At 46.7% G+C, this 14,880-nt stretch overlaps 1 protein-coding gene across 1 annotated transcript in view; it reads left to right on the top strand.

The window, feature by feature from the left end:
• The window catches only part of celsr3 (cadherin, EGF LAG seven-pass G-type receptor 3), a 359,789-nt gene that overhangs the window by 142,078 nt on the left and 202,831 nt on the right, over nucleotides 1–14,880 (top strand). The window lies entirely within an intron of this gene.

The following is a 14,880-nucleotide window of genomic DNA, read 5'->3' as shown; positions in this document are numbered from 1 at the left end:
TGAGCCATGCCTCTCCAGTAACCTCTGACAACTCCAGTTAACCATAACTTGATCACAGGATAGTTTACAATGACTAATTAACCTACCCAGTGTATCTTTGGGCTGTGGGAGTAAACTGAAGCACCTGGGTAAAGTCCATGCATTCCATGAGAATGTACAGACTCCTTACAGTTGACACCATGCTACTATGGACATACACTGCCTATAAAAAGTATTCACCCTCCTTGGAAGTTTTCAAGTTTTATTGTTTTACAACATTAAATCATATAACCATTTAACCATATAACAATTACAGCACGGAAACAGGCCATCTCGGCTCTTCTAGTCCATGCCAAACTCTTACTCTCACCTAGTCCCACTGACCTGCACTCAGTCCATAACCCTCCATTCCTTTCCTGTCCATATAGCTGTCCAATTTAACTTTAAACGACAACACCGAACCTGCCTCAACCACTTCTGCTGGAAGCTCGTTCCACACAGCTACCACTCTCTGAGTAAAGAAGTTCCCCCTCAAGTTACCCCTGAACTTCTGCCCTTTAACTCTCAATTCATGTTCTCTTGTTTGAATCTCACCCACTCTCAATCACAGTGGATTTAATTTGGATTTTTTTGACACTGATCAACAGAAAAAGACTCTTCTGTGTCAAAGTGAAAACAGATCTCTACAAAGAGATCTAGATTAATTACAAATATAAAGCACAAAATAATTGATTGCATGAACAATCACCTCCTTCAAGTCAGAATTCAGTAGATGCACCTTTTGTTGCAACGAGCAAGGTGAACCTGAATGCAGGTGTGACGAGAATACACATAAAATTAAGATGTTTGCTGGCCTGGGTTAGCATCAGTGGCATCAGCAGTTGGTCTGCCACCTGTCCTCAGGGGGAAGGAGAGATAAGGAACAATGAAGCAGCATGTGGAGATGTTAATGAAGGAGCCACGAGTCTGGGTATTGCCAAGATCGGCTCCCCCTTTGAACCCTGAACTGTTTGAAGTGATGGACAGGCGATCTGAAGATGTGTAATGAAGGGACGGGCGAGAGAGCTGTCTGGAGCGGCTCCCCCTTTGAACCCTGAACTGTTTGAAGTGATGGACAGGCAATCTGAAGATGTGTAATGAAGGGACGGGCGAGAGAGCTGTCTGGAGCGGCTCCCCCTTTGAACCCTGAACTGTTTGAAGTGATGGACAGGCGATACCCCAGCAGGGAGATAAAAAGGGACAGGCTCGCTAAGGCAGGACACACACGACACCCGAGGTAACAAGACCCTGGAAGCAGTGCGCCTCTCACGAGTCGGTGGGAAGTACCGGACAACACACAGGATGGAAAGGTACAATCAGCGGGAACCCGGTGTGTGTCCGCCCTTGCTTGGGTGCCAAGTTCACTGCAGAGGATCGACCGCTTCTGGAGGAGGGGTCACAGTCGGTGACCTCAGGTGACATCACCAAGGACCTGCCCAAAAGCTGCTTGTGAGCCATATCGCCGGTCTGTGAGTGGAAGCCGTGTCTAAATGATCAGTCGTTCCCGTTCTCTCTCTCCCTCTCTCTCCCCCCCCCACGTTGTCCATCGCCATGGCAACGATTACTGCGAACTGAACTACCAAATTGGACTGAACTTTGTGTCACTTTGAAATTGGTCATTTATCCCTAGACAACGATAGAGCTTGACTGATGCTGTCATCTTAATTCTGTGCACATGTGTGGTTATCATTGCTGAACTGTTGCATTTATTATCCTTTCGATTACTGTGTTGCTTGTTTCTTTAATAAAACTTTCTTAGTTCTAGTAATCCAGACTCCAACTGAGTGATCCATTTCACTCTGCTGGTTTGGCAACCCAGTTACGGGGTACGTAACATAAGTGGGGTTTTCGTCCGCGATTTTGAATGCTTTTTGGGACAGAGTAAATTGGTTGGGTTAAAATTCCCGAAAGAAAGAAAAGACAAACAGCAGAAATGGAGGCTGAGGAATTTCTAAAGGCGCCGACCTTGGAGGCACTAGGGGATGCCAGGAAATCGGAATTGGTAGCTGTGGCCAAACGGTTGAATCTTGCTAAGGTGAAGTCGACAATGAGGAGAGAGGAGATACACAGAGCTATTGTAGAGCACTATGTATCTAAAGGTGTGTTTCCCCAAGGCGAGCTGGGGGTGGTGTCTATTGAAAAACCTGCTGGAGACGCGGTACAGGTGCAGCTTGAAAAACTGAGACTCGAGCACGAGTTCCGGGTACGACAGTTGGAGCAAGAAGAGAAGGAGAGAGAGACAGTTGGAGAGAGAAGAGAAAGAGAGGGATAGACAGTTGGAGAGAGAGGAGAAACAGAGGGAAAGGGAATTCGAATTGGAGAAGTTAAGGTTAAGGGCACAGCAGGGGCTCGTGCCGAACCAAGGTGGAGGGTTCCGGGCGACCCAGGAGGTTAGGCTGGTTCCCCCATTTGACGATACCGACGTGGATCGGTACTTTCTCCACTTCGAAAAAGTGGCTATAAGTCAGGATTGGCCGAGGGATAAGTGGGTTGTTTTGCTTCAGAGTGTACTGAAAGGGAAAGCCCAAGAAGCTTACTCAGCTTTGTCCGTGGAAGATGCCCAGAGGTATGAGGTGATGAAAGAGGCCATCCTCAGGATTTATGAGTTGGTCCCAGAGGCATACTGGCAGAGGTTCCGGAATGCGAGGAAGCAGTGGGACCGCACGTATTTGGAGTTTGCCCGTGAGATGCAGACATATTGTGAGCGTTGGTGCGCCTCGAAGGGGGTAGAGGGGGATTATGACAGACTGCTACAGCTGATCCTGATTGAGCAGTTTAAAGGTTGTGTCCCTGAGGGTATGAGACCCTACCTCGATGAGAAAGAGGCAGCCACGTTAGCCGCAACTGCTAAGTTAGAGGATGAGTATGCGTTGACGCATAAAATGAAGTTTGCCCCGAGTAAAGGCTACCAGAAGGGTAGTCAGGACGGCGGGGAGAGTCTGCCGGAAAAGTCAGAAAGTAAGCCGGGGACTAGTGAAAAGGATAAGGTAGACCGGGAGCAGTCTGGTAGGAAGTCTCCTGGGGTCGTCTGTTATAATTGTGGGAAAGCCGGACACTTTGCGTTCAGGTGCTTTGCCCCAAAGAAGGAGACGGGAAAAGGAAAAACAGCGATTTTGAATGGCTGTATTGAGCTGTTAAGCGAACCGCTAGGGAAGGGCAGGTCTGCCAAAGTTCAGGAAGGGCGCGAGAGGTTTATCTCGGCCAGATTGGTGTCAGCGAAGGAGGGGTTAAAACCAGTTCCAGTGCGGATCTGGAGAGACACGGGAGAGTGTCAGTCACTAATACTGAAGAGTGTATTAGAGTTTAGCTCAGAGACCCAGACTGGGGAGGTAGAGGTCAAAGGTGTTGGGGAAGGGACAGAGTCAGTCCCTTTGCACCAGATACACTTACAAAGCAACCTGGTCTCTGGACTAGTCACGATCGGGGTGAGGTCCGAATTACCGATGAAAGGCGTAGAAGTCTTGCTCGGTAATGACATCGCCGGGGGAATCGTGTTCCCAGTCGTGAGATTGACAGGTCAGCCTGCCAGCATTGAGGCCCCGCCCCTGGACTCACAGGTTCATCACGGGACCGCAGTAGTAAATTTAGCTGACACGTTTCTGCCAACCTTGTACGAGAAGAGGGTAGAAAATGGAAAGAAAGAGTGTAGTGAGACAAGAGGCAGTGAGGGAGCTGGGACAGACGTAGCAGTAGCCAGGAACAATTTGTGCAGACGCAGGAGCGAGACGAGGGGCTGATGGTTTTGGCGGAGACAGCTCTCTCTGACACAGCTTTAACAAGGGAACTAGTAGGCTATTGTGTGGAGGACGAAGTGCTAAGGAAAAAAGGGAAATCAAGTACAGTACCCGTAGATGAGGAGTGGGGGGTGGTGCAAAAGAGTTATGGGGGTGAGGTTTTTAACATGGCCCACGAGGTACCCCCCGGTGGACATTTTGCGGTGCTGGAGGAAACAGTTGGTGGAATCATGAAAGAGGTTTACCGGCTGCCCGGGGGGGGAGGATGTTATTGATCATGACCGACGCGAACTGAGACGGTCACAGGCTTTTGATATGCTAACAAACCTAGTCGGCGTTAGCGTGGAAATCAATGAAGCTAGGAGCCCCCTGATAAGAGGAAAAAACCATTTTGAAAAGATTAGTATGGGATCGATCAGATGGGAGAAGGCTATTGTTTTGGCCAGGTCTACTGATAAGGTCTCTCCCTTAATCCCCGAACAAAGCGAATCTTTAGCAGAAGTAATTAAACGACTCGCACCCGTGTGCTTGATTGTCCTGAGGCGATGCAAAGAACTGGGACGTTGGGTGATGTCTGTTACAATAGGGCAGCCTAGCAAACAACATCTATATATAATGAGTAATTCAGTGACTAAAGGGTGATGAACATAGAGGTGTGTATTGGCAATTTAATATGGCTGTCTGAAGCCAGCTTGATAGTGAACCTTGAAAAAAATGAATTCGGCCACACGAGGGTCACTTACCTGGGAATTGTGGTGACACAGGGGCAGCTGGCAGCGATGCAAGCTACAGTGCAGGCTATCGCTGACCTCCCAACCCCGACAGGCAAGAGGGCCCTCAGGAGGCTCTTGGAAATGGTGGGGTACTGTAGGAAGTTTTGCAATAACTCTGCGGTCACTACCCCTCCCCCTCCTACTAAGCCCTTGCGAGAGAAAACTAAGTCGGAATGGGACGACCCTTGTTATTGTGGTCCGGGACAAAACCAAATGAGAGGTTACATTGATCGAAATTCATCAGTATTTTTGGCCACTATGAAGGTTGCTGAGTTGGAGCCTGGTCTAAGGGATTATTAATAACACATATAAAAGGGACAGAAAATGTGATGACTGTCTGTCAAGGTGTTGACAACCTCAAACTCGCTGTGTTAGCCAAATAGCTGATAAAGATGTATATTTGTGTGTGTATCAAATAATGTATTCATGTTTGTAATTTTTACCTCCCGGTAAAAATCCTTAAAGGGGGGAAGTGTAATGAGAATACACATAAAATTAAGATGTTTCCTGGCCTGGGTTAGCATCAGTGGCATCAGCAGTTGGTCTGCCACCTGTCCTCAGGGTGAAGGAGAGATAAGGAACAATGAAGCAGCATGTGGAGATGTTAATGAAGGAGCCACCAGTCTGGGTATTGCCAAGATCGGCTCCCCCTTTGAACCCTGAACTGTTTGAAGTGATGGACAGGCGATCTGAAGATGTGTAATGAAGGGACGGGCGAGAGAGCTGTCTGGAGCGGCTCCCCCTTTGAACCCTGAACTGTTTGAAGTGATGGACAGGCGATACCCCAGCAGGGGGATAAAAAGGGACAGGCTCGCTAAGGCAGGACACACACGACACCCGAGGTAACAAGACCCTGGAAGCAGTGCGCCTCTCACGAGTCGGTGGGAAGTACCGGACAACACACAGGGTGGAAAGGTACGATCAGCGGGAACCCGGTGTGTGTCCGCCCTTGCTTGGGTGCCAAGTTCACTGCAGAGGATCGACCGCATCTGGAGAAGGGGTCACAGTCGGTGACCTCAGGTGACATCACCAAGGACCTGCCCAAAGGCTGCTTGTGAGCCATATCGCCGGTCTGTGAGTGGAAGCCATGTCTGAATGATCAGTCGTTCCCGTTCTCTCTCTCCCCCCCACGTTGTCCATCGCCATGGCAACGATTACTGCGAACTGCACTACCAAATTGGACTGAACTTTGTGTCACTTTGAAATTGGTCATTTACCCCTAGACAACGATAGAGCTTGATTGATGCTGTCATCTTAATTCTGTGCACATGTGTGGTTATCATTGCTGAACTGTTGCATTTATTATCCTTTCGATTACTGTGTTGCTTGTTTCTTTAATAAAACTTTCTTAGTTCTAGTAATCCAGACTCCAACTGAGTGATCCATTTCTGCTGGTTTGGCAACCCAGTTACAGGGTACGTAACACAGGACACAGGCACGGAGATTGAGTTAGGATGCAGAACGGCAAACAGGAGGGAGTGCAGGAAAGGAGGAGGCAGGCAGAGCTTATCTTGACATGGAGCGTAGAAGGGAAAACGGCAGACAAAACTTTTCTTAGCACGGAGAGACGGAGTTACACAGGTAAACCTTGGTGCTGAAGTAAAACTTAGAACACACAATCCTAAGCAGCCAGGAAATGTTAATTACTGCACTGGCAAAACCAACAATCTGGCAACTAGTGGGTGCAAAGCTGGGGTTCTTATGCTGCAGGTCTTGATGAAAACCAGGTGTGCCGCCATCAAAGGAAATTAGGAGAAAATGGAGAATTAATGGTCGGAGCCGTGGCACAATCAAAAGGAATTAGGAGAAAATGGGGAATTAACGGTTGGGACCGTGACAGTACCTCCAGGCGAACCACTAGCTTGTCTGGATTGTCTCGATGGAAATCTCGGAGGAGGGAAGGGTCCAAGATGAAAGAGTGGAGAATCCAGATGCGCTCCTCAGGACCGTATCCCTCCCAATCGACCAGGTACTGGAGACCCCTGCCTCAGTATTTGCTGGACGGTGTAAACTGGGTAGTTGTCAGTGATCCGAGTGGGTGGAGGAGGTTCAGCAGGAGGGCACAAAGGGCTGACAGACACGGGTTTCAGTTGGGAGATGTGGAACGTGGGATGAATGTGCATGTATCTGGCAGTTTGAGTTTGACCACCGAGGGGTTGATGATGCTCTCAATTTCGAATTGTCCGAGGTAATGAGGGGCAAATTTCTTGGGTTCATTCTTGAGGGGGATGTCTTTAGAAGAGAGTCAAACCTTCTGACCAGGCCGATAGTTGAGCGCAGGAATTTGATGGTAATCGGCGATCCTCCGTTTGCTGTCAGCTGAGCAGAGCAGGGCCGCGCATACATTCTTCCAGACCTTGTGGCACCAGCAGAGATGGGCCTGAACTGAAGGCACAGCAATGTCATCGTCATGGGCAGGAAACAGGGGGTTGATAACCAAGGGAGCATTCAAAGGGAGACATTCCGGTGGCGGTGCATACCAGGGAGTTGTGGGCGTACTCCACCCAAGTGAGATGGGTGCTCCAGGATGATGGGCTGTTGGCGAATATGCAGCGCAGTGCTGCTTCCGAATCCTGGATTTCTCGTTTTGTTTGACCTTTAGTCTGCGGATGGAAACCGGAAGACAGACTGAATGAGGCTCCAAGGGCTTGAAAGAAGGATTTCCAGTCTTGAGAGATGAATTGGGGGTCCCGGTCAGAAACAATGTCAGAGTGAATTCCATGAAGGCGGAAGACGTGATGGACAAGGAGGTCGGCTGTCTCACGGGCTGTAGGGAGTTTGGGAAGGGCTATGAAGTGCACGGCTTTGGAGAAGCAGTTCACCATGGTGAGTACAGCAGTGTTACCATGTGAAGAGGGTAGTTCAGTAACAAAATCCAGAGCAATGTGGGACCAAGGGCAGCTAGGGACAGGTAGGGGATGAAGCAGCCCAGCGGGTGGTCGGTGGGAGGCTTTACTGCGGGCACACACAGAACAGGCAGAGACGAAGAAATGGGTGTCAGCGTCCATGGTGGGCCACCAGAAATGTTGCTTCAGAAGGGACAGAGTTCGATTGATTCCGGGATGGCAGGCGAAATGGGAAGTATGCTCCCATTGGAGAACCTGAGACCGGACAGAGTCAGACACGAAGAGGCGATTGGGGGGTGGGGTTTCATTGCCTGGGTCAGTTTGAGTTCGTTGGGCCTCTTTGACTATGGATTCGATCTCCCAGATGAGGGCAGCCACCACACAGGATGGTGGAAGGATGGTATCAGGGTTGGGACCCCCCGTCCCCGGAGATGTATTGACGAGAGAGAGCAACTGGCTTCCTGTTCTTGGAAGCAGGACGATAGGTGAGGATGAATTTGAAACGGCCAAAAAATAATGCCCAACGGGCTTGGCAGGAATTAAGGCGTTTAGCGGTTTGGATGTATGCCAGGTTCTTATGGTCCATCCAGACGATGAATGGATGTTCTGCTCCCTCCAGCCAGTGCCTCCACTCCTCCAAGGCGAGTTTGACGGCCAGCAACTCCCGGTTCCTAATGTCGTAGTTCCGTTCGGCAGGGGCTAGGCGAGAGAAGAAGGCGCAGAGATGGAGTTTTTGGTCTGGGCTGGAGCGTTGGGAGAGGACCACTCCCACCCCAGTGTTGGAGGCGTCGACTTCCGCAATGAATTGGCGAGAGGGGTCAGGTTGGACCAGGATGGGAGCGGAGGTGAAACGCCTCTTCAGCTCCGAGAAGGCTGAGTCCGCTTCGGGGTCCCAGTGAAAAGGGGTCGTAGGTGAGGTGAGACGAGTAAGGGGCGCTGCCACCCAGCTATAATCCCTGATGAACCGATGATAGAAGTTTGCGAACCCCAGAAATCGCTGGAATTGCTTGAGCGTTGTGGGTTTTGGCCACTCCACCTCCGCCCGGATCTTTTCAGGATCCGCCCTCACTCGCCCACTGTCGATGATGTACCCCAGGAAACTGACGGAACAGGTATGGAAATTGCACTTCTCTGCCTTAACGAATAGCTTGTTCTCCAAAAGCCTCTGAAGAAACTGACGGACATGGTGGGTGTGTTCCTGAAAACTACGGGAGAAGATTAGGAGGTCGTCCAAATAAACGAAAATGAAACGGTTCATGAGGTCCCTAAGGACATCATTTACCAAGACTTGGAAGACAGAGGGGGCATTAGTGAGACCGAATGGCACAACCAGATATTCGAAATGACTGAGGGGGGTGTTAAAAGCTGTTTTCCATTCATCTTCCTCCCTTATCCTGACCAGGTGGTAGGCATTCCACAGGTCCAACTTAGAGAAAATTGTGGCTCCGTGAAGGGACTCGAAAGCAGAGGTGGTAAGAGGCAGGGGATACTTACTCTTTATGGTGATGTTGTTCAGGCCACGGTAGTCAATGCAGGGGCGCAGTGAGTTGTTTTTCTTCCCCACAAAGAAGAAACCTGCACCTACAGGGGAAGATGAGGGTCGGATAATGCCAGCCGCGACAGAGTCATTTAGGTAAGCTTCCATTGCTTCCCTTTCTGGTCGGGACAGGTTGTACAGCCAACTGGTGGGTAGTGAGGCTCCAGGGAGAAGGTCAATTGTGCAATCGCAAGGACGATGTGGAGGCAGGGAAAGAGCCCGTTGCTTGCTAAACACTTCTCCCAGATCGTGATACTGTACTGGAACCTTGGATAAGTCGGGGGGGGGGGGTTCAGAGGTCACGGTGACCTCCACTGGGGAAAGGGCTGATTGTAGACAAGTGGTATGGCAGAACGAACTCCAGCTGACTATCTTCCCAGTGGGACAGTTGATGTGGGGGTTATGACGGCTTAACCAGGGGTAACCAAGAACTATAGGGGCTTGAGGAGAGGAAACTAAATTGAATCGTACCTGTTCCCGATAGTTTCCGGAGAGGAGAGGCAGGGGTTCTGTGCAGTGTGTGACTCGGGCCGGTAGTCTACCGTCCAGTGCCCGGGCTTCCAGGGGGGCACTCAATGGCTCATGAGGAATTCTGGCTTGGAAGGCTAAGTTTTCATCCAAAAAGTTTCCCTCTGTGCCAGAGTCCACTAGTGCCAACATGGCAAGGACTGTTGGTTGTAACACAAAGTGGCTTGAAGTTGCATCCGGGGTTGGGGTACGGAAGGGAATGTTGTCTGGCTCACCAGCGTCCCCCTTGCCACTGGTGAGCCTTCCTTTTTTGGCTGAAGGGGGCAGGGCAGGTGGCAAAGATGTGACCGGACTGGCTGCAATATAGACACTCACCCACTCTCATTCTCCGGAGTCGTTCTGTCCCAGTTGCAGTTCCATCCCAGATGCATGGGTTCCTCTCCTGGGGTGGTGGAAACAACAGGGCTGGGAGCTACTCAGGGTGCAGAAGGAGGAGAGAGGCTTGTTTTGGCGGGAGGCAGTGATGAGTGCCGAGGTGTGGCCCAAGGTGGTGGAGGACCAGTTCTTTCTCTATGGCGTTCTTGGAGGCGATTGTCCAACCTGGTGGCTAGGGAGATCAGGGAATCCAGGCTGTTGGTGTCGTCTCTTGCCGCCAACTCATCTTTCACCATGTCGCTGAGACCATTCTGAAATACCCCTTGGAGTGCCTCATCGTTCCACTCTGAGTCGGCCACTAATGTCCGGAACGCTACAGAATATTTGGCAACACCGCGTGAGCCCTGGCGGAGAGTGAGTAGATGCTTAGCGGCGTCTTTACCACGGACGGGGTGGTCAAAGATCTTTCTCATTTCCGTGAAGAGCAGATCTCCGGTTGATTATCCCAAACAGCTGTGGCCCACGCTAAGGCACTTCCCCACAACAACCCCATGATATAAGCAATCTTTGACTTACCTGTGGAGTACGTGGATGACTGCTGTTCGAACACCAAGGAACACTAAAGAAGGAAGGCCCGGCACTTCCTCAAATCTCCAGCGTAGTGCTCCGGTTCAGGTATGTGAGGCTCTGTTGGTGGGGGTGTTGATGACACGTAGGGGGTTGCCATTTCAGGCTATCTGGGCTGGTCTGACAGGGTTCCAGGAGTGGGTTGAGTAAAATGAGTGGATACGTGGTCCACCTGGTTACCGATCTGTGTGACGTGAGCAGACAGGGAGGGGAGGTTCTCCATGACCTCCCGGAGGAGTTGGTTGGGCTGTCCCAGTAGGGAACCCTGGCTGGCGAGGGCTTGTTGAAGGGTATTTGTGTTCGTGGGGTCCATGGTGGCCAGATCGTTCTGTTGCAACGAACGAGGCGAACCCAAACGCAGGACACAGGCACGGAGATTGAGTTAGGATGCAGATGCGGGTGTGAGCGTTGAACGGCAAACAGGAGGGAGTGCAGGAAAGCAGGAGGCAGCAGAACTTATCTTGACATGGAACGTAGAAGGGAAAACGGCAGACAAAACTTTTCTTAGTACGGAGAGACGGAGTTACACAGGTAAACCTTGGTGCGGAAGTAAAACTTAGAATACTTATCTTGACACGGAGAGACTGAGTTTCACAGGTAAATCTCAGTACTGAAGCAAAACTTAGAACACACAATCCTAAGTGACCGAGAAATGTTAATTACCACACTGGCAAAACCAACAATCTGGCAACTAGTGGGTACAAAGCCGGGATTCTTATGCTGCAGATCTTGATGAAAACCAGGTGTGCCGCCATCAAAGGAAATTAGGAGAAGGTGGGGAATTAACAGTCGGGATTGTGACACCTTTGGCAGCAATTACAGCGCTGAATCTATGTGGATAGGTCTCTATCAGCTTTGCACATCTGGGCACTTCAATTTCTCCCTATTCTTTACAAAACTGCTCAAGCTCTGTCAAATCGCATGGGGATCATGAGTGAACAGCACTTTTCAGCAAGTTCTCAATTCGATTGAGGTCTGAACTCTGACATGGCCACTCCGGGACGTTAACTTTGTTGTTTTTAGGCCATTCCCGTGTAGCTTAGGCTTTATTCTTGGGGTCATTGTCTTGCTGGAAAACAAATGTTCTTCCAAGTTGCAGTTCTTTTGCAGATTGTATTAGGTTTTCCTCCAGGATTTTGATGATTGACTTAACTGTATTCCAAGGGATATTCAATGACTTGGGAATTTTCTTTCTCCATCTCCTGACTTGTGCTTTTCAAAGAACTTTTTGTGGAGTTGCTTGGAGGGTTCTTTTGTCTTCATGGTGTAGTTTTTGCCAGAATAATGACTCACCAACAGTTGGACCTCCCAATACCAGTGTATATTTACAACAATCAGTTGAACCACCTTGACTGCACAAAGGTCTCTAAAAACAGATTTCCATTTAACTAATTAGGTGACTTATATAACCAATTTGCTGTGCTAGTGATGATCTAGTGTGGCATATTAAAGGGGTCGGGGGTAAACACTTATGCAATCAGTTATTTTGTGTTTATTTGCAATTAATTTAGATCACTTTGTAGAGTTCTGTTTTCACTTTGACATGATAGAGTCATTTTCTGTTCATCAGTGTCAAAAAAGCCAAATTAAATCCACTGTGATTCAATGTGGTAAAATAATGAAACATGAAAACTTCCAAGGGGGGTGAATACTTTTTATAGGCACTGTATCTCTCAGGAAGGCAGTAATTGATGTAGAAATTTATCACTGCCTTCAATTGGGGGAAAAAGAAATATTATTTGATCAAGTCTTTAGATCTATCACATCGTTCATTGTCTACCGGTGGCAGCAGAGGAAATCAACACCTATCCATAACATTAAAATCTCAGGTATTGAGCTATATTAACTGTGTTCTTCATTTTAATTCCTGGTCAGAAATTTATTTTGACCATGCCATTATTTTTTGCAGCACAGAGATACACATGCTCTGAGGAAACAATATTTTTATTGTTTCTTTTTAAAAATATTGCAGAGATTTTCCAGATCACTTTATACATTAATAAAACAAATCATGTGCAATCTTTAGATCCCTTAGTGAATGACAAAAAAATTGGACAATTATCTCCTGCCACCACTATTACAAATTCAAACATCATGTGATATTTACTTGTAAATTGGAGCATTGATCCTCATTTAATAGAAAACTCAAGATTTCACAAGATTCCTCTGAAAATGGTTTTGAATTTTTATTTTAATCAACTATTGAAGCCTTCTTGATTGGATTAATGTGTTTAAGCTGTTTTTCATGATAGCTTCACCTACTAAGAAGAACTGTGAAAATTATCTAGCGGGTCAAAAAACCTGAGGCAAGAGAATTTTTGTTAGCTTGAAGTAGCAGCTGGCAAACAGATGGAAATCAATGGAACAATTTTTTATTAATGTTTAGCTTGTGGAATGTGATTTCAATTGCTGAATAATTGATTTCTGTCTCATTTTCTGGAACAGGAATCAGCATTGGCACACATCCTATTCTTCCACCACACCACCCCCCACCCCCGTAACATATCTTGGAATCTAGATAGTGAGGAAAAGTTCTGAATATTTTATTAGATTAACACTATTTATACAAAACAAAAATTAATGCCTTTTTTATAGCTGAGTTCTCCATGATTGAAATTCTTTGTTGACAATAGGCAAAACAAGTGACTACATTTCAACAGTGTGTTTTAAGATATCAGGTATTCTCTTCCTTTGATTAAATTAGGCAGTGCGAGGTGCTGGTGTGCTTTAACTTATTTTGTGAAACCTAACAAAGCTATTGAAATGAATTTCACCCCTTATTGATTTTAATTTGTTAACTTGGAGTAAATTTCCATCGGCCTGGGTATTCCTAGACTCCATGTATGTGGAGTCTGCCCTATACTCATGTGGTCCAGATTCAGAGGTCTGATCTCATTGATCTTCGACAAAATGTAATTGGCCATGAGGGTCTGCACAGTGACTGGGCCTCAGGTGGCACACTGCCAAGGTCCTGCTTCCCCCAGAAATCAGGGGAACAGTTACGCTTTGTGTAAAAGGCTGTAATTGATCTTAAGTTTTCAGATGCTTCTCATACTTAGAAACAGTAAAAAATGAAATTGGTATAAAAAATTTAAATATTCATTTATTAGAAAATGAAATTAAATTAAACATTCAAAAATTACAAATATTAAGCTGAGGTAATTTTTTTTTAAAAAAAATTACCACTTCTTAATCTGCCACAGAAAATTCCCTGGATTGAAATGTGTTTCTGATCCTCATAGAGTGGTTACTGATCTAAGGAGCAATTCCTCAGTATGATGGTGGAAATTCTTATCTTGTTGAGTCTAGCAGTGAATCATAGTGGCTAATATGACACCATCAGTTGTTCAGTAAATCTTCAAACTACAGTGTGTCTGTATATTCAGGACTTCAATTGTACACTCTAGAATTTCAGCCTAAGATCCATCATCATGTGATTTCCATTACAACTTCTAGCTGTATTATAAAAATAAGGCATGCTTTTATCAATGTTACGGAGACTAATGCTTCTTACTCGAGATTTCCATTTAATGCCAATTGAAGGCATGGATATGTGTTTGGATCCTTGTTCAAGATGAACTGGATTGCATTACTCTGACTTATTTTATGCTAGGGTCCATTTATTCAGCAAATGGATTTGATTTTCATCCTATCAGTCTAGGCTTGATTTAAATCTGAAAGTTGTTGGGGCAGGGTGGAAGTACCTAACTCACAGTAACTACCAGTTTCCCATTTGTCATGTTTTAGTTTATTGCTGCCATTGACAATTCAGGATTTGAAAAGAAACTAATTTCATTGGTTAAAGAACCAACAGTACACAGAAGATAAATTTAAACATTAGCGAACTGTGTCACAAAATTCAGAGGCATAGGTCAATGATTATTAATTGTGTTCAATTCTCACTGGCAACTGCAAAATTTAATGTGGTTAATCTGGATCTTAAAAAAGCACTAGTCTTTGAAACTATACCCTGAAATGACTAAATTGTTATACAAGCCCATCTGCTTCTCTCAGTATCCTTACCTGGTCTAGGCAAAATGCAGATGTATACCCACTCTTAACTACCATCTGACATATCTGTATTATAATTATATATTGGTTCTTTTACCAATGAAATTAGTTTATTTTCAAATCCAGAATTGTCAATGGCAGCAATAAAACACGAAAATGGTAAAACCAAACAATTTTATCCACTCTTAGTGTCCAGTGATAACATTCTTGATGAGTCCCCCCAGGAATCACTGAAATAGAATTGATCCAGCCACCTATGTACTGTGACTAAGAGAAATACATGGCTTATTTCCTGATAGTACACTTTGTACATCACTGGCTGAGTATGCCTTCAGCACTCGGAAAACTTCACAATGACCAAGCCTAATTAATTGACACTCCATCCACCACTTAATTCACTGACCACTAGCTACATTCTTCATAACAACATGCAACATACTCATTCACCTTGGCTACTTTAGGAGCATGTGTGTAACTCATGACCACTACAC

The sequence above is a fragment of the Mobula birostris genome, chromosome 16, assembly GCF_030028105.1.
Source record: "Mobula birostris isolate sMobBir1 chromosome 16, sMobBir1.hap1, whole genome shotgun sequence".
NCBI classification, from domain to species: Eukaryota; Metazoa; Chordata; class Chondrichthyes; order Myliobatiformes; family Myliobatidae; genus Mobula; species Mobula birostris.
Note: the sequence above shows the minus strand (reverse complement) of the source record. Positions and strands in the feature narration are given on the sequence as shown.